The 24,237-nt window shown below is 39.8% G+C and overlaps 1 long non-coding RNA gene across 2 annotated transcripts in view; it reads right to left on the reverse strand.

Moving 5' to 3' along the window:
- LOC102221606 overlaps positions 1-24,237 on the reverse strand; it is a 69,536-nt gene that overhangs the window by 16,377 nt on the left and 28,922 nt on the right. The window contains exon 1 of one of the 2 annotated variants that reach the window (XR_002752556.1): positions 8,575-8,728. The exons of the other annotated variant lie outside the window; for it this stretch is intronic. This is a non-coding gene — a long non-coding RNA (uncharacterized LOC102221606). Of the gene's footprint in view, positions 1-8,574; positions 8,729-24,237 lie in introns of those variants that run through there. 2 annotated transcript variants of the gene reach the window in all.

Genomic DNA, 24,237 nt, shown 5'->3' on the forward strand with positions numbered 1-24,237 from the left:
GTGTTTTTCTGTGTGTTTATTTTGAGTTTCCTGTGTATCTGTGTCTCCGTGTTGTCCTGTCGCCCTTTGATTAGTCCCCAGGTGTGTCTTGTTCCCTGATTACCTCTTGTGTATTTAGTGTCACCTGTGTGTCTGTGTCCTTGTCGGGTCCTCGTCTCATTTGACATCTGTTCTGCCGTGTGTCGGGTTAGTCCATTCGTGCTCTCTGTTGCTACCTGTGTTGAGCCTCATCTTCCGCTCAGCAACGCTGTCTGGGATTTGGACTGTTTGTGTAGCATTATTTCATCATTAAATCTACCATATTTCTCTTACCTGGGTCTCCTAGCATTTCGCCTCACCACTCATCCACACCACTTTATGACACTCCTCAGTCCAGGTAAAGCGTTTTTTTGGTTAAGAAGTGTCCTAACTAGTGCAAACAGCAGAAACCGAAGTCCTGGATCTCCTGTGGAGATTCTTTAAGGATCAACTCAGACTGTTGTTCACACCTTGTGAATCTCCACAAACTCCTCAATGGGTTTTGCTTCACAATTCTCTCTGTGCTGTAGCAATGCCTATTTCCTACACATTGTCTCATATTGCAGTTTTTCCCTCCACTTAACTTTCCACTAATTTGTTTGTATACAGCTACAGACTTTAACAATGACTTCTTGTGGATTACTTACTTAATGGAGTGAGTCAGTGGCTATCAGCAGCCACAATATTTTAGCATTATGTTTTTTTTTTACTGTTCTCATGTTGTATTCAAATCTTTGGAGATTTTCTGAAAACCATTGTTATTTCCTCTGTCTTATGCATTTAGTATCTGAGTTAAACCTTTTGAATCACTTGCTGAATTTTTTTTTTAAAGTCTTGGATTGTATTATAATTTATTGAGATGCACCTGTATGTTTGTTCTTTCTTTAGGATTGTGCTAATGTCTACATCAAAACCAGCAATCTGGATGATTTGGAGCCAGTCAAGTTTTCAAATTAAACCAGAACATGGAGTTTGAAACAGGCTTTGTGGTTTTCATGCTCAGGTTTCATAAACAGCTAGTTTTCATATACCAATTTTATATTTGTATGTACTCCTAAGTCGGTTATTTAGTAATTTAATCAAAAACTCTACATTTACAGTCTTTTATCCACCTGTCTGGACTTCATTCTTTTACTTTACCTTTCCATTTTCTCCACCCCTCACTAACCCTTACCTAGTGTAAGGAACATCTTGCTGGGTGTGGTTATTGTTTTTTTTTATTATTTTGCTCAGGCAAACATTGCTTCCACATATTATGTAGGAGACTCGCTCCTATAGCAAATAAAATCCTTCCTGTGACATCAAATTATGACGTCTTTTGACATTTAAACATCCACTTTGCCAGCTTTCAGGAGAAGCTGTGATGTGTTTTTCCGCAGCTGTGCGCTCTCCTTCACATCTGGCAGACCATCTCTAGGAGCATTTTCTCCTTGTTTGCTCCTTTGCAGCTTTAACAAGCAACTACTTTACAGGAGAAAACTCAGATTCTCCCCTTTTTTGTTCCCCGTCTCACACACATAAACACACTCACACACTATGACGCAACAGCCACTGGTCATGTTCCCAAGGTCCTGTTCTCAGAGCGGTTTGACTAGAGGCCTTTGTCTGAGCTCGCTTTAAAAATAAAACTGGAGCAGGATTACAACGCGCACACACACACACACACCCACGCCCACACACACACTCGCTTTGCATGAACTAAGCCTGACCTGAGGTGGAAAATGAAACAACTGCCAGCTCATGATGGTGTGTAAAGTGAAGTGGGGGTGTGCACGTATGTGTGCCGCCGCCATACTGTATTCAAGTGAGCACGATTCCACTCGGCCTCCTCCTGAAGTTGTAATTACAGGCTTGTGTAACACCCAGATGTGTGTGTGTGTGGGGGGGGTGCACGCGCGTGTGTGTGTGAGAGCTCGTGCGAGGACGAGCCTCCAACTGGATCACACCACCTGTCATTTCACGGCGGCGCATGGCAACACGATCCACCTAACAAACTCAGCGGCCCTCTTAATCAGTTCATAGCATCTTACACCTCCTGATCTTACCACATTACCTGTTGACCCTACACAAGACCCCTAAATATTCCTATAAATATGACAGAAATCAGCATCCACCATAGATAGCTCAATTCTCTACCAGTTTTAGATTAAATTTAAAAATAGCTTGTAATCAAAGGGGAAATTAAGCAGGACTGGGTTGCTTAACTGTAACAATAATATTTTATAAAATATAAAATATTCACCTATGAGATCAAGTTTAGAAGGTAAAAGAAGAACAAAATGTATAATAATCAAATTACCTACGTTTTATATATATAAAGATTAATAGAAAAATTTTTAGCATGATAAAGATTAAACCAGATGACCCCACACAGAACCTAAAATACTATGGAAATAAGTGCAGAACTCTGCGACCGACCACATTGTCTAGAAGTTCATGACTGAACAACTTTCCTTTGCGCTGATGAATCAAAACCTGAAAATCCTTTTAGGAAATGAAAGATACAGAATCCTCCCGGGGAAAGAGAAGAGAAACATGTTGCCTGTTGACAGGTCTCAGTTCAGACGCCACCATCTGTGAAAGCCTTTTGAAGCTAAACAACATAAATATGCTTTTCAGCAACAGGTGCTGGCATCAAGATGATTTCATCTTCCTTTCTGTGAAGGCCCTCTCTGTTTCAGTAGGGAAACCCCGACCTGCATTCCTGCACATGTTAAAAAGACATCGCTCCATGTGTAAGACGTAACATGTGCAAAGTCTCCCTTTTTCAGACACAGGCCTGATAAAAAGTATTTGAAGCCTTGTGAATTGGAAGACACAAAACAGAAAGTCCTAATTAAAGGCCAGAATAAAAAAAAAGTGAAAATACTGTAGCTGTAAACCTTCTGCTGCTTCTTCAGCACAAAAACTCTTACTGGGAGTGATGGTGAAATGATCCTAATGCTTCTCTGCTGCTGGTGATGATGATGATGATGTTAAAAAGGTAGAAAATAGACACTATCTTCATTCTTCCTTCCGCTGGATTCAATAGAGCAGTATAGACAGCAGCAGAACAGCCCCACAGCATGATGCTTCCACCACCATGCTTGAAAGTTGGCACTGGGCTCTTAAGTTTACCTTTCACCAAAAGGTCTCCCAACATGATGAAACCTGTGAATTTGATTCTTTCGTAAAGACGGCAATTTTGAAGCGAGGATTCATTTCTAGTTAGCCGATTCAGCGTCTTCCAGTCCATGATTAGCTTGATCTGTAATGGTTGCTAGTGATGGTTCTGATCATTTGAAGAAATGTTCTTTCCTCTGAGAGAAACAGCTTGGGTCAGATGGCTGAAATCTTTATTTCTATTAGAAATAAAAGCATCAAATCTAGTTTTGAAATGGATTCATTTAACTAGGACTTGAATGTTAATATTTATACCAATATGCATAATCTTGGCCATGTGCGGATAAAAGACAGGACACCATAAAGTTAAGCTTATGCACTCAATTCACTCACAAGGACGTTTCAATCAACTCTCATGTTTTTGCACTGTAGGAAGAAGTTGGAGTACCCAGAGAAAACCCACACAGACATGAGGAGAACTTGCCAACTTCATCCAGAAAGGCCAGGATTTGAACATTGGACCTTCTTGCTGCCAGGCAACAGTGCTACCTACTGCCTCACCTTGCAACTCGCACTCAATTCATGTCTTTAAAAACATCTGAAGCTGATTGTTTTATCACCCTGGAAAAGTATCAGTTAAATAAATCACAGAAAGGCCCAAATTAACATGCCACTTATGCCGATGATTAACCGCACCAGGTTTTGTATACTGGTTCACCATCTGGCAAAACCTTCATCCAAATTAACAGCAGGGATACTTCCATGCACCCTCTGTGGTATTCAAACCCCTCACTGTGCCACGGTTTACCAGTTGAGAAACCCAAGACTCACTTAATCAGCTTTGTCTACTTACTCCAGGATCCCCTTTCCCTCTCCATTAAGTTGCACTCCAAAAACATCTCAGCCGCGGCTGAATCGCTGCCATCCAAAAGGTTTCAAGGGTAAACGTTGCCAAACCAGCGCAGATGATACCCACTGAGAGCTCTCACAGGTCCGTGAGCAAAGCTTCACCACGAGGCCCCGGAGGGTTAGACTGATGATGAACGACGGACTGTGTAAAGTTTGATTAATTTTCTACTCATTTTACTTACATTTACATTGAATTTGTTTTATTTAGATGTAAGACAACTTTGGTTTTGTTACATGTTAACCCTATAATCACAAGTGGATCATTTTTGATATTCATATTTCCTCTTTTCCCTCAAACTCCTAGAGTATCGACTGACGTGTCTTCTGCTCTGTGGAGGGAGAATGGAGATCGAGATGGCTTCACAGACCTTCTCAGAGATAAAAAGTCTTTTAAAAAAGTAATTAGTGTTTAATAGAACAGTGCAACACTGAAATACTGTGGTGAAAATAGACATATCACTTATGATACTTTGTGTATTCAGGTATACTTTACAGGTAGCGCATCATCACCTTTATTTTATAGTATTTTTGTCATTTTCTCATTTTTTAAGGCAAAAAAATCTTAGTGTCAGTTGAGAAAATAAAAGTAAATAAATAGTAATAATTTTGATTTAGAAATGTATTGTTAATATTGCTAAGGTCAAGCTTTTTCATACATTTGTATTCACCACAGACTTAGATTTTAATTCTCTTTCTTTCAAGTAAGAAGTTTTGATGAGAAACAATGTAGTAATCTCTCCAAAGACAGCAAAAAAATGAAAAAGGAGCACTTTGTTTTAAGGGGGAAAAAAGGTTTTATTTACATTTTCATAAAAATAGGCATCTGAAGTGTTTTCACAGTCTTTAAATAATCAGACATCATAGCAATCCAACCAGCTTTTATGCACATTTTGACGATTACTCTTTGATAATGAGAAACAAGAGGATATACATGAGTGCTACACTATTTCCTCGTTTTCTTAAATCTTTTCATTTAATGTTAGCCTTGGTTACATTTCCAGAAGGAAAAAAGAGATTTTTTGTTTTTTGGGCTTTATCAGTCTGGCCCTCAGGCTAGATTTGGTCTAAGCCTACAAAGAAATCACAAATGTGAGTTTCAAAACTTTTAACAGTTTGAAAATATATTGCCTTAGCCCATATATAAGCATTTTTAAGAGGAATAAATGTTTTAACAATTATTCTTTGATAATGAGCCTCAAGTATTCACGGTTGGAAGGCCTCCTCGCCATCAAACTAATCTTTCGCTCCAGAAATTCGCTATGAGATTCAATTCAGGACTTTGACAGGGCTGCTCCAAAATGTTATAATTTCTTCCAGACAGAAGAAACATGATCAAATTCAAAGATTACCTTAAACCTTAAAACACCTGCTGGGTAAGGATTTGCTTGCTTGATCTCCTCCATTTGGGCCTTTTCTATCCCTCTGACTGTGTAATATGTGATCATATTTAATAGCCGGCTAGATTGGCAGCTAAGCCGCATCACAAGGCCGAGTCCCACTCAGAACACTGCGGCTCTATTCGAGGAGCCAGAGAACATCGAGGACGTTTCACGGGGAGACACCTGCTGAATCAGGTGCTTCTACGCCACACAGTGTGATGGAAACTGATCCAGCAATATCAGCCTCGCAGCTATTAGTGTCTTGTACAAACACACGGCCTTCTATTAATACTGTAACCAGGCACACACTCGCCGCTCTATAAATGCACGCTCACGCAGTGGCTGTCACACATACCTGATCTGGTTTCAGTGGTACAAACCATCCCAGCAACACATTGTACAAGCAAACGCAAAGGTCCACACATGCAGCCGCAGACACACAAGCACACACGCATACATCCAATCACGCTGGCTGGCCGAGGCTCTCAGCAGTGTCCCGTTAAGCACACACTTGAAAGGACACCCCAGAGAGAGGGTCCTTTTCACTGTAATAGTGGCCGGCAGCACTTAGCGAGGACCCGGTGGCTCTCACCCAGTGCTGCGAGGGGCGGAGAGGGTTCTCAATTCCACAGCAGCCCACTCTTCTCTTCCCACTGAGTGGGAGTAGAAGAGTCTTTCATGGGCGCAGTACTCTACGAGCTGCACACTCCAAAGCACTCACTCACCCGTCGTTCACTGTGGAGGGTGAGATCTCGAAATCGAGTGAACAGGCAAGCGGGAAATCAGACATGAGTGTAAAATCTTTCAAATTATATTCAGACGGCTCTTAGTCTAAACACTGAAACTCAGTTGTCACAACACTTTCAGAATTGCTACTGGCAGACATAAACTGCTGGCATAATAAAGAATAATAACATTTGTTTGTTTGTTTTAATATGCAATTATTTACTTTCCATAAATTCCCCAAACATCTTCAATTCTCCTTGGAATATTCTGAAATCTTCCACAGCGAGTGTTGTTGATTGAAGGATCAACACCTCTGAAAGGATTTTCTCTTCATTGGCACTGAAGATGGTAGAGCAGAGTCCTTCGAACAGCAAATATTAGCATAGTGAAAAAAAAACACTTAATAATTTTAATTAACAAGAAATAATCTCAGAACAAAATTGACCATGTCCTCATGCGTGTTAAAAGTCTGTTTATATTGTTTTGGTTTTGATAAGCAACAAGTGCTTGAGGCTTCATTGATGCTTTCTCCTCTGGCTGTGCGATGACCCACCACCCGCATCGAAGGAAAGCCTGCGCCGTTTATTGTGTTTTTACCAGCTTATGTTGTGTTGCTTAAACACGGCAGAGAGCAGACCCTCACTTTACCCTCACAGTGGAAAAATTACACGACAGGCTTGTGCAGCTGGTACGAGCAGGCAGGGTCGTGCAGAGACCTTTGGAGGGGCAGGGGCTCAAAGTTAAGAAAGGGCACCTTGAACAAGGTCTTAAAACACCGTACAACAACATAGCAACAACCCATATTAATCAAGAATTTAACTGGATCATATTATGACATCATACGGGGACAATAAAATCTACCTAGAATCCCCTGGTAGCCCCTCTGCCAGTCTGCCGATGCTTTGGGGACATTTTGATTCATTTAATTGTGGCATGTTTGGCTTTATGCTGCAGTTCTAATTATTGCTACAATATTTTCTCTGATGTTTATTTTGTGAACTCTAAATGGGTCAAACCTTCCTTTAACACTTGAGGTTCTGCAATAACTTCTATTTACAGCTGCTCACCTCCAGCTCAGATCCCGTCAGCAGCGACTTTAAACCGCCTTGTAGAAACGTTAAGGAGAAGCAGAGCAAACAGTCACCAGGTGGTACCGGATACCAGGTGGTACCGGGTGGAACTGGGGCTTTGAGGTGCGTCGCGACTCACGGTGACAGTCGCAGTACCGTGTCTTTTATCAGGATGTCTGATATAAAGACAGACATTCTTTATATCTGTCAGTGGGACCGACTCAGGCTGCCTGTAGCGAACCGGGCCTTTAGCAGAATGATGAAGTTAAAGTCAGAAGTTTTCTCTGCAGCCGAAGCATTGCTGTGTTTAGGGGCGAGGCGTTTTTTTTCCCGCTATTGCGAGGACAATTACAAAAATATAAATAGAAACAGTTTTTCTAACATTAACATCAGACCTATGTTTTATTCACAAACCACTGTATAAAAAAAATATTCTTGCTCATAATTTGATAGTTAGGGGGCACAGATCCGCTCCCCTCCTCCTCACCATGGAACCGGAGTCTGAACAACATGGAGGCAGAGAAACTGAGTCATTAGACTGAGGGCAGCCAGACTAGTTTATTTTTGCTAAATTATTATATTTAGCTAAATATTATTGCTGAGGGGCACAAACAGGCCTTCTGACATGCAGATTTTAAAAAATAAAAAATTGAAAAAAAAATTTTTTGAGAAAAGAAAAAAAAATCAAAAAGGGCACTAGGGGCATCAAGGATAAAAGGGGCAGTTGCTCAAGCCCCCTTCAATGTGCTTCGCTCCCTTTGGACATGCCAAACACGCATGAGGGCGACCATCTTGCTTTCAGCTCTAAACACGTCTTTGAGTTAAATTAGTCGCTTTCCTTCTCTCAGCCCTGCACAACATCCTGTACATATCCTGTTACCTCTGTGGTTTTGCCGGGAGTGCGTGCCGCCTCAACCTCATCGATGGAATCCATCACTCGTGGCTCGGCACGGCCAGGATTACAGCAGCATTCCCAGCTGCTCAGTCACAATGTGAATTAGGCTTTTTTCATCTGGCTATCAGAGCGTTCTGGCCACTGTGTGTAGGAAAGAGAGTTTCTTGGCTCAAGATCTGAACAAGATAAGTCTAATACTAAGCCTCCAGGAATAGGGAAGATGTTTCCTGAGATGCCTAAAATTCCTTCCGGAAACCTCGCCGTCTGACATCAAGGGTGAATCAGGGTCCACTTTGTGTGTAAACCTCGAGCCGAATGAGTTAGAGTGAAAACCTCCTCCTCTTTCACTTCCTTTTAGAGTTGTTTATACTCACGAGACTAGAATTATGGGACACTTACACAGGGAAGCCTATTATGGTATGAGGACACAACACATCTCACTCCCACACACCAAAACATCCCTGCAAACACTTACAGAGAAGAAGACAGCTGCAACATCCACAGCGATAGGAATCGGGCAGTTCCAGCGTTATCGGAGCAGAATGTGATGATGCAGTGGATTCCTGGGATACCTAAGTGGTCAGGTTTGTTCCTTGCTCCAGACGAGTGCTGCAGACAATTACCTAATGGTAAACTGGGATGCAATAAAATAAAGTCCATGACACTCGTGAAGTCATGTAGCAGGAAAAAGAAACAAGTTCACAGATTAAAGGAATGCAGTGAAAACGTGAAGAGAAAGACAAGAACTGAGCTTAAAACAAATGAAAGCAACTGTGATGACAGAGTTTAGTTTTAATGCCTCTAGTTTGACTGTGTTGATAATAAAGCTACATGTGAGAATGTATACATAAACAATGGGTATTTTGAATGTGATCTATGTTTTGAGTCTGATACTGATTCACTAAGGTGGATAATTTGTCATCGAGCCATAAAGACACGTTTAAATAATGAAACAATTAATAACTGTTTGGTTGAGATTAAGAATTGTTTAAATGTTAATGCTTAAAGCAAAACCCAACAAATCTGAAACATTGATCACTTCACCTGATGAAAAGATTCATGAAGTCAGAAATCACATTAGTTTCACAGGATACTCTCATCAGTGCAACCTCTAAAATCCGGTTCTGATTTTTGAGTCTTTTGTTAGCGTCACATTCTCGGATTAAAACCCGTCGGGATTGGTCGTTTCAAGCTGTTGCACCCCGATTGTTGAATCCTCTCCCATTGCTGTCACGTCATGTTGATTCCATTTATTATTTTAAAATGCAGCAAAAAACCTATTTGTACAGGCAGGCTTTTAATTTAGTTCGATGTTATGTTCGTACACGTTTTTTGGAGCACTTTGTGATTTTATTTTAAGGAGAAAGGTGTTACACAAATAAAATTTTAGGTACTTACAATAAATGGCTGTTTTTTATTTTCTTTTACATATTTTGTTAAGGTCCACCTGTAGCTAAATTCTGGTAGTCCATTTCAGTCCAGATGTGTGATTTATTCTCTTCAATATGTCGGTATGCTTCTATTTTACCACTGGATGATTTGTCTCATATGAGAGTTTTTACTTGGCTAGCCTTAAAGCCGCCAGTAGCTTTACAGTTTTTTAGACATTGGCATCTCCTTTATAGGCTACTTCTATCTTTTGTTATTTTGTCAGCTTAAATATCTCAGTTAATCAAATATGTGTTATATATCAGACAAAGTTACTTGAATGAATACTAAAATGCCAGACCTGTGGAAATCCCCTCAAAAGAGATCCTGCTCAAAGTACCTTAAAAGATCTCAGAAAGTGATCCAGCACGCTCTAATCTAAAGAAATTCAAGAACAAGAGCGCTTTCAGAACCATTTCTAAGGCTTCCTGGCTACAGTAAACTACGGCTTAGAGGTGTTATCCAACACACAACGAAAACATGGAGCAGCAGTGAAGCGTCTCAGGAGTGGCCGGCTTACAAAAAACGACTCTTAAGAGGGGATTAAAAACTGATCCAGGATGTCAAAAAAAAACAAAAAACAGAACATCTAAAACTATGGAAGTCTCACTTGTGTCAGCTAAAACTGCAGTGGGTTACTTTTATTTTAAAAAATTAAATTTTTGTTAAAACTGTCACTAAGTCCTGTGAATAAAATGTGAGGCAGATAAGCTGTGAAAAACTCAATCTCCTCTTTCTTCTACCAGCAATACACAGCTGAAACAAATAGTCAGAGCCAAGAGGAGGGTCTTAGTGATGTCAATAGCTCTTGTGTATGTGCTGCTCACCGTCACCTTTGTTCTCTGCTAGGCATTCATGAGGAGCCTGCATGAATATAGCTACGGATGATGGCAGATGATGAAGTTGTTTCTCCTCCAATAGCACATTGAGCAGCATGGACATGAGCATGACTGACAGCACTAAGACACTCCTCCTGTGTCTAATTGGTTGTTTTTGAAAGAGCTTTGAATTTCTGCAGACGGCTGTAGGACCACAGGGAGGAGGCAGAGGAGCTGAATTTTATTTGTTTTATATCATACAGTCACTATGTTGTGACAATGTTAATGAATATGTAACAAACATAATTTTATAGAAGTTACCTGCTGCAGCTTTAAGGTCAGAGTTTATGATTCACCAATAAGAAAGAGACTGGGCTAAAATGGCATCCACTTTAAACTAAACTCTGGGGACCAATAGTTGAGAAACTGAAGGGGCAAACTTATTCAGAAGAATCTACATATGCAAATGTGGATAATAAAAGTCGTACAGATTGTGTTGGGGACGTCCCAATCGTGGCATTTTTAAATAATCAGTCCCTGACGGAGTTCATGTCATGATACCTGTTGTTGGTGTGATTATGTCAGCCACATCCAGAGCAAGGCTTCAGTAACACGTTTTTAACATCTAATTTCTGTATAAAGATCTGTTTAGCACCATACAATAATCATTTGATCAAATCTCGCCTTTCTCCAACAACAAAAAGTGTGTTTCAGCATTTACAAAGATGTTTACACTGTAAGCGAGACTGTGATGGCTGCTGCAGTTTTCTGTCTGCACTACTAACAAGTATCTATAAACAGCTCTTGTGAACTCACAGAGTGCAGATGAAACGTTGTCATTAAGTTTTAGGTATCTGAAATACAAACTCCCTTGTTTTTCAGTAACTTGTCAATTAGCTGGAGCTGCACTAACATATGAGTCAACAAACTGGGTTGAGTCAGATTGAGTCAGATTAAAACAGAGTGCTCTGCATAAAACACTTGCAGCTGAAAAGTAATGAGAGTTTATTGAGTTCTGTTGAATCTATTCTCTTTTGAGACTGAGCCTGATTTAAGTGGTGTATTGTCAAGATATTAGAGTGGATTTCTTAAACAATTTAACAATTTATTCTGTCTAAGTAAGCAGAATATTGAGGCGGTATTGCAGAAACCTCTGTTGAGAGTAAAATGATATTTCCAAGAATATTAATAACAGGAGGAAGAATAGGAGAGAGTGGAGTGTGTAGTCTCTTTAATGTATTTTATATCTGCTATATTGTCAAGCATATACATGAGATTGATTTAATAAATTTTATCACAGTATCAGGCTGGGCCTGAGAGTAGGTGGCTGTTGATGTTTTTCTAAAATATTGAAAAGAATTAAAGGTGACCAATTATGCTTCCTTCACCAGGTTAGGTTAGGTCTATATAAAACATGCTCATTACATTTTTTGCACAAAAATTTATTCTTAGAAAATGAGATTTTTGCCTGGTCAGTTCTGCCTACTTTGACCTCCTTTAACCTCCTATTTTGACCTGGCCTCTTGTCAGTTAAATCCAAACATGCTGCTGCTGGCCACGCCCCCCAACTCAAATGGAAAATAGCTGCAAGCAGATGCGCATTGGTACAACTGTACATCTTTGAAAAGCAGAAGTAGAGCCTCCTGCACAACTTGGTTTGTGAATGTAAAGTCAACAACAAAGCACTTGTTTTTCCAGCAGCCATTGTACAGCGCATGCGGTGGTGAAACTGGAGCTCAGTTTGGGTTGCTAGGTAACGGGCTGGGTTTGGCTGTTTGAAGGGAAGTGCCTGCTGATTTGTGATGTTACATTCTGGAATATTTTGAAATGACTAATTTTCAATACACCAAAAAGATATTTTAAACTGACTGGGTGGAGTTTTTTAAGCTCTTGGCCTGATTTCAGAAGCAGAGATCCAATGCAAAAAAACGTGTAAAATGTGAATTTTGAATAATACATGCCTGTTAATATTTGATTTAAAAAATAATATTAAAAATATATCTTCAATTATCTTCATTTTTTTCATAAAAAGATTTTCACAGTCTTACAATAACTTGGTCTGGATTAACCCTTTACATTTTAAAATGTGCTAATCAGAGTTTATTTGTCACTAAATTGCCATTTTTGTGACATCTGAGGAGGTCATGGACAGGATCAGGTTCACCAGGCAGACACAAACTGCTATCTAAATGACGCCAGATGGCACAGTGACCCACTTCCTGGGACGTTTAAGTGGTTAAGAGAGTAAGAACAAGGCATGCATACCTCACACCTCTCCCTGTCGCACACACACACACCCCCACAGCCTGTGGGACATGAACCAGGATGCAGGTGAAGCTATGTTTATTTCTACAGCAAGCTGAGGCGGATTCTCTCTCCCCCACGCAGGAATACACATAGTTACAGTAACCACTTATCTAAGCAATGCTTAAATTGTTGCTTTTACAACTTGTTGGCTCCGAGGCCGCATTCCAGGTCTTTCAGCTGGAACGTGAACCTGGGAATGACATCACATCTAACTTAATGGTGTTCCAGTCGCAAACTGGAACACCAGAAGGATTCCCTCATTGTTGTGCTCAGCTATTTTTGGCAGTACCAGTGGATAATAGAATATTACTCTTCACTTTATTTATTTAAGCAGTGTAGCATCATCTTCACTGTAACAGAGGTTGTCCAGCACTGTGTGACTGGTTTAAAGTGACACAGACGGACAAAAATTGTAAATCATTGCTTCTCCATATGTAACTGTGTTTTATGAACTCGTTTTAATTTTGAGGTCGAGTTTAGACCAAACCTGGACTTGGCTGTCAAAGACTTGAGACTTGACTTAGACTTTGGTTTAAAGACTTGACCTGGACTAATGAAATGCTTAAAATTTGACTTCAACTTAGAATTGAAGACCCAGGAGTAAAACTTAGTTTGTTCATTATATATTTGAGACTTGAGTTGGGCTTGACCCAAAAAGACATTAGATCAGATACAACCTTTGGTTGATATACCTGAAATTTGTGGATATGGTTTTAACATCATTGCGTGGCTGCCTGGTGAACCTGACTCTACCCATGATCACCTCAGCGGTCACAATGAATCTTAATGAGCAGATCTTTTAAAAAGTAAAGGCTCAATCCAGACCATCTCTTGACCATCAGTCCCTTCAGCTGTTGCAGAATTATAATAATTTTTATTAAAAAAAAGGAAATTATCGTTGACATTTCTGGAGGTGAGATTTTACTTTAGCTTTCCCCTCACACACTTAAGACTTAATTTTAACTCATCACAAACTTCAGACAACTCATTCTTGGCACTCAAAAGTCTCAGGTTTGATCATGCAAGGCTTGAGATGTGACTTGGCACAAGACTTAAGATTTGACTTAGAATGGCCCTTAAAGACTGGAGACTTAGACTTAGCCACCAAAAGATTGATATTTGACCTACGCTACCCATTAAAGACTTGACAAATGATTGTGAACATTCAGTGACATAGGGAATGAGAGATTTCATTAACTTGAAACTTGATTTGGACTTGTGAATGTTTCTACAATGTTTTAAGACAAAAACCAGAAGATGGTTTGAAGTGTTTAAGTTCAGCCCTGTTGGGGTTTTTGAACATGAACAGCTTCTTCAAGGTCAAGCATCAGCATCTCTAAATCTAGATCTTCTCTAGGTCTTTACAAGACTCCTTCTGCCAATCTGATATTTTATTAATATTAGTGCTTAATAAGTTTACCGGTGTAACGACTGTAGATCAAGAGTGAAACTTTTACAAAAATAGTGCTGCTTCTCCCACCCAAACATGTCCACTTGAATCATGAACTGACAAAATAACAATTGTTTGGACAGCTGAATAATTTCACCAGCCGAACATCCAGAACCAAGATCACTTTAACAATGATCTTACCTGCAGTAGGCAAGGGAAAACTTTCAAATCAAAGCATATATTCGGATCTTATCTAAAGAAATTTGAGCATCAAAGAGCTTTAGTAAGAAAATCCTTTGACTTTTAAAGTTAAAGGACAGTATTGTTATGAGGAAACATTCTATTTTATTTATATAATGATTGAAACTGATCAAATTAAGCATCTCAGTTCAAACAGAACAAATAATAAACAAACACTGTTCATCTCTGGTACTATAAAAACTAAAAATCCCTCTCATTTATTCTTATTTTTAGTCCTAAAGGTGTACATTTGAAGGATTTTGTGTCTTATTTTCTCAATAAGACACAAAATCTTATTGAAGATTATTCTTTAATAATATAAAGCAGTGAGATAAAGACTTAGACTTGACTGGAAAGAATCCCCATACCTCACCTACAGCACTGTGAGAGCAACAATAGATGAATTCAAGCACGAACAGATTGCAGCCTACTGAAAACTTGTGAACAGTGTGAAAAGACACTATTGTGGCAAACACTGAGCTATAAATCCACAGTCACACAGGAACCTCCAGTCACGTCTGCCTCAGGCTACAGGCTCTGTGTCTTGTTTTCCACTGACAAAAAAACACTTACAGGAATATGTGTACAAACACTGCCTCAAATCTCTGTATATCTCAAGTGCACAACACTGTGACCACACACAGCTTCTCGGAACATTTCATTCGGCGCAGCCAACAAAAGAAATTCAAAGAATCGTGTCCACCAAGAAGCAAACGGCTGTCTTAGAAAACAGCTCTAATATTGAGGTCACTTTAGATTTTCCCCTTGCAAATGGGCAGTGGCTTGTAAAGAATGCTTTGATCTCAAAATGGCCCAATGATAATCCATTGTGTGTGTAATATCTGTCACTTATAGGCTCGCAGCTCTATTATAACGAGCATACGGTTGGCGTCACATACAGCTCATATTAACCCCTCGGCTCTTTCCTGCTTATTCTTCGCCTTTGTGTGTTTTAACCCTGGCGTGCACACATCTCAGCAGGCATCCTCGTTCACGTTAAAATAATGTGTTTTACTCATGTTTTAATGACTGATTAAGAGCAGTAAGTCTGGGAAACAATGAGGCAAAGTTTTTTTTTTAGCTCAGAGCTACGAGTTGAGCGCCAGCTCATTTTCCTCATCTAGCCTCATCATCCATCTCCATCAACCCTGAACCCTCCGGTCTTGTCCTAAACCTCTGCTGTCGGAGCCCTGTGAGAAGTCAGCCGTGCACCCTCGCACTCCCACAGCTGCTCAATAAGGACCATTCATGGCCCACGCTGTAGGAAGTAACAGAACACAGCATTGTGCCTACATGCAGTTAAGCCAGTGTAAGGGTGAGCCAGAGGTGAGTGAGAAGCCCCCCAAGAAGTCCAAATGTAATTTCACAGAGAGACACTCTGCAGTAAAAAAAAAAAAAAAAAAAAATCAAGCACAATCAAATGCTTCAAGTGCAGCTCCAGTCTCTGAAGAATTGCAGTCAAAAGTCTCAATGATCCCACACTCCATTGTTCGTTCTAATCCCTCTTTCCTGCATGAACAAGGTCCATGAGTGACTTCAGCAGATATCTAACCTGGCAAGCATATGTATATGTGTGTGTCTGCCTGTCTGTGTGTGTGAGAGGGAGTCTTCCCTAGGCTGTCCCACAGGGGATCCAAGCGTCTCGTCTCTGAATCACAGACTGACTCTGTTTGTGTGTGAGTCCATCAGAATGGATCAGCATCAACATCCTGAGTTCCCCTTAGGCACGCACACACACACACACACACGCACACATTGTACGTCGCTGAACCTCCCCAGGGCTATGTGCTATCCCCTCCATATCCCCATAAGCAGAAACCTCAGCTTCTCAATGTTAGATGGGCCGTTCACTCACGCTGGACAATGGCTTCAGGAACACTGCGAGCCGTTCAAGAACGGAGATTCACAGCAAGACATCCACATATTTTCAATATCGATGACTTCCACGTATAGTTCAATACTTTTCACTCTATTTTAGAAATAGAATATCAAATTTCTTTGATTTTATGAAGTGTTGCATACTTCAAAAACACTCTTGAAAGCTTTAATGTAAATTAAACTCTCTCCCTAAAGGGAAGGATTGTATAATGCACCTGTGTTACACATATTTTATTTGATAGTACAACTCAATAATAAGGATGAAGAAAAGTATCAAAATTAAAATATCTGAAGGAACAGCTTTAAAGCATAAGCATGATTAAACTAAATTAAAAGACAGCTACCTGCAGCATCTAATCAGATATCAATAAGAGTTCATGCAGACTCTTAGAGTAAAGAATATGGTATCTCAGAGTGGAAAACATCAAATATTTTTGCAGAGAGTGTTTTAACACTTTATATTATGTGTTGGTTTGGTGTTATGACAGATGCTCCAAAGGTTGCGTTGAGAAAAGTCATACTGGCTGCCTGCAAGCTGCTGGTTTATGACTTTGGACAAAGATCTCTTGACAACAATAAAAGCACTTTTTCAAATTACAACTCCAACTTTTACTGCTTTCAAATGGTTAATTTCAGGTATAAGGTACAGCTATCCAATTCCTTCAAAAACAGAATAAAACAGTACTTGATGACAAGGGTCAAGTCTTTAAGCATCGAAGTCCCAGGTTTTAAAATGTCCACTTTTATGATCAGCAGGTCTGAAGTTAAACTTTTTTATGTGAATGTTTCAATTGATCATGTTTTTATAACAGCATGTTCTTGTTTGTTCGTGCCCTGGCAGTTAAATTCAGGGAAGGTTTTACGCTTCGATTTTGTTGTTACTGGGCAGAAATCTCAAGATGAGTTTGACTTTCCAGCACACACAAACAGCAGAATGAAGCTGCAGCTGAATGAATTCACTCATTCAGTCACTTCCAACTTTCTCTCAGACTACCTGTGACACGGCGGCCATGCAGCAGTGTGCAGGACTCACAGGTACAGGCAGAGGCTTCACCACTGCCTTCCTGTTGTTAATGTTGATCTCTTTCCATTAATTGCATAATTCCTCCTATGCCTGGTTTCGGTCTCCTTCCATCCAGCCGTACATCCATTCTTCCATCCCTGGATGCCGTTTGGGTCCCTTATCCTTTATCTGTGTTTGGCAGCTGATAGGTCACATCAGGACACACACACTTCAACAGGTTATCCTTGTCATTAAAACAGTGGAGCTATCTTTGACTCCACGCTTTAATAAATGGGTGATTAACAGTCTTCTGTAGCACTTCATGAGGAGGTCATTCAGGTGTGCTGGAGCAGAGAAATATCTGAAGCGTGAAGGATAGTGGATTTGAGGACAAGGGATGAAAACCACTGCCTTGAATGAGGAGGAATCCAAAATGTCTCTGGCACAACTTTAACGATTCCCAAATTGCCTGGAGAGGGTCAAGAATGTGCTAAGGTGAAATCTCGCACACTTAAATTAAAAAATTCAATTCAGAAATACTTTATTGATCTGCAAGGGAAACTAAATAAAGTGCTGTGAAACACAATGTGCTTTGTGTCCTTTTTTGACAAATACTCAAGCTCCTTAAAGCAAACTACTTTAGACATAAAAATTATTATTGTGAATAAGTAGAGTTTCCAAGTAATATTGTGCTTTAAACGTCAAGGTTTCTTTAGGAACTGTTCTCCTGATCAGAAGAGTCAAAAAAGGCCAGGTTTCAAGTTATAGCAGCTGGACTGCTAACTGCTGCTAAGAGCTGACAATGGAGCTAAGACCGAAACACTGACATATACTGAGACACAAATCAGGGGAAAAACAGAAAAGAGGAGGAGAGAAAACATGATGAAAAAGAACAAAAATAGATAGATGGAGCTGTGAAGACAGAAACAGTGAAGTGGACAGTAGAGCTTCACTCTGGTCTGAGTGCTTCAATGAGGCTCGCTGCGCTGAGAGTCATTATTGTTCTATGACACAGATGAATAGTACATTAGCATAAAGGAGGGCCTGACATGACACATGACAGACACAACTAACTCCCCTTTCGCTCAATCACCTTTTCATGAGCTTCCTCTCACCAAAGCCTTTTCTTTCCTTTTTTTTGTCTGTTTGCATGAAGTATGCATGCGAGTGTGTGACTTTAGCATGGCAGCTCGGTTTGTCACACGAGGAGCGGATCGGCCATTGTACTGATGCAGTGTGAGTGTGTGTTTGTGTGCAGAGGAGAGGATAAAGGAGAATGTAACAGCGGTTGCAGAGCGTCGCTGCACAGCCGCGTAAGAGCCTCTGAACGGACTTGTGGCCTCGTTTGGAGTGCGCCTCGTTCTGGGTTGTTGTTTAATGAAGAGGCTCTCCTGAAAGACACACATACACACTCATTCGCCCACCACAAATCATATCAATGCTCTTCTAGCACTTTAAAAACGAGTGCTTGCTCCGAGCCTAATAGGCAACAACCCAAGGTCGTCCAACCTATTGTTTTTTTGTTTTGTTTTGTTTTTTGGGGTTTTTTTTAAATTCCTCCTGACGATTTCCATTTGCCTGCATTTGTCTTGGACCGTTCCCGGCTTGTCATTGTGGGGGGAAATCTCCAACTCCAGCTGAGCTCTGCTATTTCTGTTCAATCTCTGCAACTCTGCTGACTGAGTGGAAGTCACCTCGTGGCTTCTTCCCCTTCTTTTGTTGACTCACTGCGCGACTGGCATGTACGTCTGTGAAAATAGCAGGGGGAATCCTTTGTGCGTATGTGGTGTCCTCCTGATGCGGTGGCACAGTGCCATTTAAGCACCTTTGAGCTGGGAAGCACAGGGATTGCCCAGCCAATCCATCCGGTGATAATTGGATCAACGTGCGTCTGAGGAGGCCTGAGCCAGGCAGCCACTAACTACTGTCCTAATTGGATTAGCGATTGTGGGGGTGTGTGTGAGAGAGGGTTTCCCTGGCTTACAGTGACCCAGGTGTTAACAGTAAAGCTGCCGGAGTTGGACGTATTTGTGACGTCACTCCCAGAGACAGTCCTCTGCTCGTCATTGTGAGCTGATGACTGGCATTTTCCTTCTCGCACGGCAGCATGGAGCAGAGGAATCCATCTGCAACACACACACACACCCCTACACACGCACACACACACACAACGTCACTGCATGCCTGGAGCAAAGACACAGGGAAGGAAAGACCTGTTTCACCAAAAGCAAGTGCTACTGGTTTAATAAGATGTGAGTGTTTAGCTTTTAGTTTACACTGCAAAAACATAAGACAAAACTAACCTAAAAGGAACTTTTCAGGAAGATATAGGAGCTTCTTTTGAGTAAGTACATTTCTTAATATTGATTTTTTTTTAAAGTACTGGCTCCACTGGGAGATTCTTCAAATTATAACAAGATATTTTCCCAAGTTATAAGTGAAATAATCTGCCAGTAGAACCAGTCATTTTTCATCAAAATTCAAGAATTATTGACTTATATCAAACTCCTATATCTTGCTAAAAAGTTACTTGTTAGTTAATTTTGTCTTGACCCAAGTGCACTAGAAATTAGACAAAAATACTGGTTAAGATTTTGTGCTTTTGCAGTGTACGAACAGAGTAATATTGGATCCTGAACTCTGACTTTTTTCTGGAAGAATGTAAAATTTTATGTAATTTAACATAAAGTGCTGCTTTTTGAACTGCTTTAGCCTGATTTGTTTATTTGATAGGTCTGCCAATAATGAGAACTTTCTGTGGGAACCACACTGAACTAAAAAGGATTGTTAGTCACACTTCATGTAAGATTTAATAACAGGGGCAATTGTACTTTCCACTAAGGCCTGCTTCGTTTGGATCACACTATTTTTTTAAGGAAATTATGAATTTATTCAGGTTATTTACTTTAAGCAATTGTGTCTGTTGATCCGAAACCTTTAAGAGAAACAAGGGAAAAACAGAGGAAATTAAAGAGAGCAAATAAATTTTACAGAACTTAAACTCTTTGTCCTATATATGGATAGATTTATTTCTTCCTTGACTTCCTACAGTTTCATTCTGTTGCGCAGTTCTAGTTTTTTTTTAGTAGCAAAGCCTACAGTTTATCATGAGAACTACATTGGTTTCATAAATAAATAAATACAAACCGCAAACACTTTCTGTTGCCGTCATGGTGGAACAAATATTTGATTCTCCATTCAGGAAAAATATTTTGCTGGTATAAATTTAAAACTCAAAGCCATGTCAGTGAAAAAAAATTAAAATAGCTCAACGTACAGAAATAGAAAAACATGCAAATAGACAACAATGCCATGAGCTAAAAAAAAAACCTTTGAGTTATAAAAAGGAGTCATAAATTTAACAACACATGGAGTAAAAATACCCAAAAAAGATGCAAATAGTTGTTTGCTCAGCAACACATGTAGAAACAGAAACCGTGTTTATGTCTCTCCAGGAACATAAACAGCCACGTTCCTGTTGTTTTCATTTTTGACTTTTTCCCACAACTGTGTCAGGAAACACTTTTGTTTTATCTGTGCCATCTTTCAGCTTTTGCATAAGTCGTGCATTTATATTCCACATGTTTTCAATTTCGTGAGCAGGTTTTCTCTGCAGGTTGGTGGCTGAGAATAAATTTTATAAGCATGTTGAGGTTCTGTTTTTCATCATCCTTCAGGTTATGGTCTGAAACTCACGCACATCTCAAGATCTTCTCCAGCTGAATCAAACAATAAAAAGTAGAACTAAATCAAACAGGTATGAAGTGAAAAGCAGGATATTAGAAAATTTAGGAGAACCCAGTAAATATTAAGTTCTTCTAAATAAGAAATATTCAGCTCTTCCATTCTCACCGTGGTGTTCAGTCTCACTTCAACAGTCAGGAGCACAGCAAAGAAAATGTTTGAGGTTTAAATGCTGCAAACCTCCTCAAAACGCGGAGTAAGGATCATCTCCTTTTCTGCGCCGGCTGTGAAACACCTCTGTGCAATTTTATGTATTTTACGTGTGAAGAAATGTGGGTGAGTCTTAATTTGTTATAAATATGACTTGCTCTAATTATTGTTCAATCTTACAAAAAGTTTCAAAACATGTTAACCTGTTTAATCCCAAATTTCTTTCTTGCAAAATAAGTGCATGCATTTCAATCCTTGGACCTCCCTACCACATGATATGAACTATTGCATTTTATGTTGGTTATGTTAGTGAAACTGTAGGTTTTATACTCTGCAACAATTGTTGCCGGTGGGAAACTGCATAGTCTAAATTACACAAATATGGCCTATTTATACATATAAAAAAATAAGAAAAATCATGACATGCACAACCTATTATAACAAAGAATGGTTACAAGAGTGTTCAGAAATATTTTAGATACCTAAAGATTCAATGCCACATCCAGCAAATGTCATAGTCTCAATGTGCCGAGTGACCTTTGACCTCATTTGGTCATTTCATCAATGAGGCAAAGTCAGGTGAAAATGTTAGTATGAACAAATCTGCATCCGGGAGGAAATTCTCCCTGTTCCACCAGACCAAGCAGTGCAGCTTTGCTCTGTCCTAAACTAGCTCCAGGTGTGGCGTCATCTTGTAACAGTCATTCAGTGCACAGGCCAGACTTTGGGGAAAGGATCTCCTTTTGGGGGGGTGAAATAGGGGAGGGTTTCAACTATGGGATGTAGAAGACATCATTTTGAGGTTCCTTCAGGTTTAGAACATCTAAAATATCTCATATTTTTAAGCTGTGTGGGAACAGAAAGGCATATAGAATAAACAGCAAACCATTGACACATGGCACACTGCTGTCTATGTATTATGCTGGCAGCAACAACTGTTGCCATGCTTACATTCACTCTGATCAAAAGATGAATGATGGGATACAATTTTCTTCACATATCAGTAGAAGACACTTGAAAAAACATATGTTTAAAATATTTTAATTATATTTGTTTATTTAAATATTTTACTGACTTGTTTGTGACAGATACCTCCAGCATCACAGGCAGGAAGTAAAGAGGTCTGGTCATGTGACCTTTCACACTAGATACATAAAATTGATATTGCTTAGAGTAGACACATTATTATTTTATTTTAAAACTTCAATTAGCTGCCTAAAGTCAAAACAATTCTCCTAGAGCTTCCAGAAGTTAGAAAAAATCTCTGGCAACAATTGTTGCTGGTGGGATTAAATGGGTTAATGCACTTATATTATGTCCAAATAAATTTCTCCAAAAACCTACATAATGTGATGAAGCACAGTAATAATTGGTTTTATGCATTTAATCCACAAACAGTTTTCTCACATGCATCTGAAGCCCCTTAAAACAGTTTTATTCAGCTCACAGGAAACTGACATTTTCAGACATAAAAGTGTCCAGTGTGAAATTCTGCATTTATTCTCCACAATAAATTATAAGCATTTAATGGCAGAAATTTAAAAAGCCATAAAACTTTGCATAGAAGATGGTTTTAAAAGTGTGTCCTGCCCAAAGCAGGATACACTTTTTATGGTTCTGTGTGTGCTCTGAGGTAAAAGAGCACAAGACGTTGCTGTTAACATTAGTTTTTTTCTTAACTGCTTTTACTTTTTTTTTTTAAGTAAAAGGTCTCCTTTCTGTCAACTGACTACAAAACAAAAAAGTCTGGATCTACAGTACTTTGTTCCTGTGTGGGCAAGAGAGTTGGGGGGTAGAGCCGCTGAATGTGCCGATCCATAAGCCCCATCGACAGAAAAACTTCTGTTCCTCAACCGGAAAGAGCAGTGGAGGAGAAGCACTGAAACTGGATGTCCTCAGCGCGGTTCAAACGCACAAATTCAGATTCGCGTAAACACACAAACGCGTAAAGAGGCTGGACAAAAGATGTCAATACTGAAATTCAGCAAAAGAAATGAGTGAACCCTGCAGGAAACAGGTTTATTTGAAAAGATTATGAAACTATATTTTTTTTATCTATGATTTAATTATTAAATTTAGGAAATAAAGCAGTTTTAAATGTGTTTTGGGAAGGATCAGTTGTTCTGAAACAGAGCAGAGAGACCTTCACTGTTTCAGTGTGCGTGTCTCAAGCATGTGGCTCATCACCACAGATCATGTATGTCAGTCTAATGAAACTATAAAACAGTAAGGTAGCATAAATCACTTTGAGCTCAAAGGAGAATGATGCTAAAATATTTCAGCTGTTACCTTTTATCAGCCTCATTTGATGGGAGCTTCATCACAACTTCTAAAATACTCAGCCTGTAATATCTGAGAGGCCCCAGGTTTTCACACGCTAACCTCAGCCCGTCTCGACCACCGCCACAAACATCCCCAAGTAAGAGCTGCACCACGCAAAACCTCTGCTCACCCCTACACGAGTTACAAGGAAAACATATTTCTTTCCCTAACAGATTTCTTCTTTTCATGTTCTTAGTCACAAAATTCATACAAATTGTAATACCAGACAAATCTAATCTGAGAAAAAATGCAAAAATCTGAATTAAAATAATTTCTTTTATCAGGAGAAAAATAAAACTATTCAGATCAAAGCTGGATCTTTGTGAAAAAGTAATGCTGCCTTGTTATTTGTGCCGCTCTTGAGCATTGCAATAATTGACTGAGTGTTTCACATTGTCGTCCGCTCTGCTTCAATTCAGTCACATGTAGGCGACTTTGAGCGTGAACCTTCCTGTTCAAAGTGTCTTAATCTGATTTTTATTTTGACTAAACAATGCTAAAACAACTTCTTCATTTTACTTTTTCTGGGAGGCTTAAACTTCATGGTCACAAACTGGTGGACCGACTTTCTCCTTCAGAATATTCTGCTAGAGAGAAAAACTCACTGTTGCTCCAGTTGAGTCAAGTTGCCAGGTTCTGACGCAACAAAGCAGAACCATCAGAACCGTCACCATGTTTGACCGTTTTTTGGTTGGCTCTAGTGGCCTTTATTTGAAAGTAGTTTGACAGGAAACAGGGTAATCAGAGAGGGGGAAGACATGCGGCAAACGTCGCCAGGCCGGGAATCGAACCTACGACCACCGCTACAAGGACTAAGGCCTCAACGTGGGTCATGCTTTGCCCCTGCGCCACCACAGC

The sequence above is a fragment of the Xiphophorus maculatus genome, chromosome 3, assembly GCF_002775205.1.
Source record: "Xiphophorus maculatus strain JP 163 A chromosome 3, X_maculatus-5.0-male, whole genome shotgun sequence".
Classification (NCBI taxonomy): domain Eukaryota; kingdom Metazoa; phylum Chordata; class Actinopteri; order Cyprinodontiformes; family Poeciliidae; genus Xiphophorus; species Xiphophorus maculatus.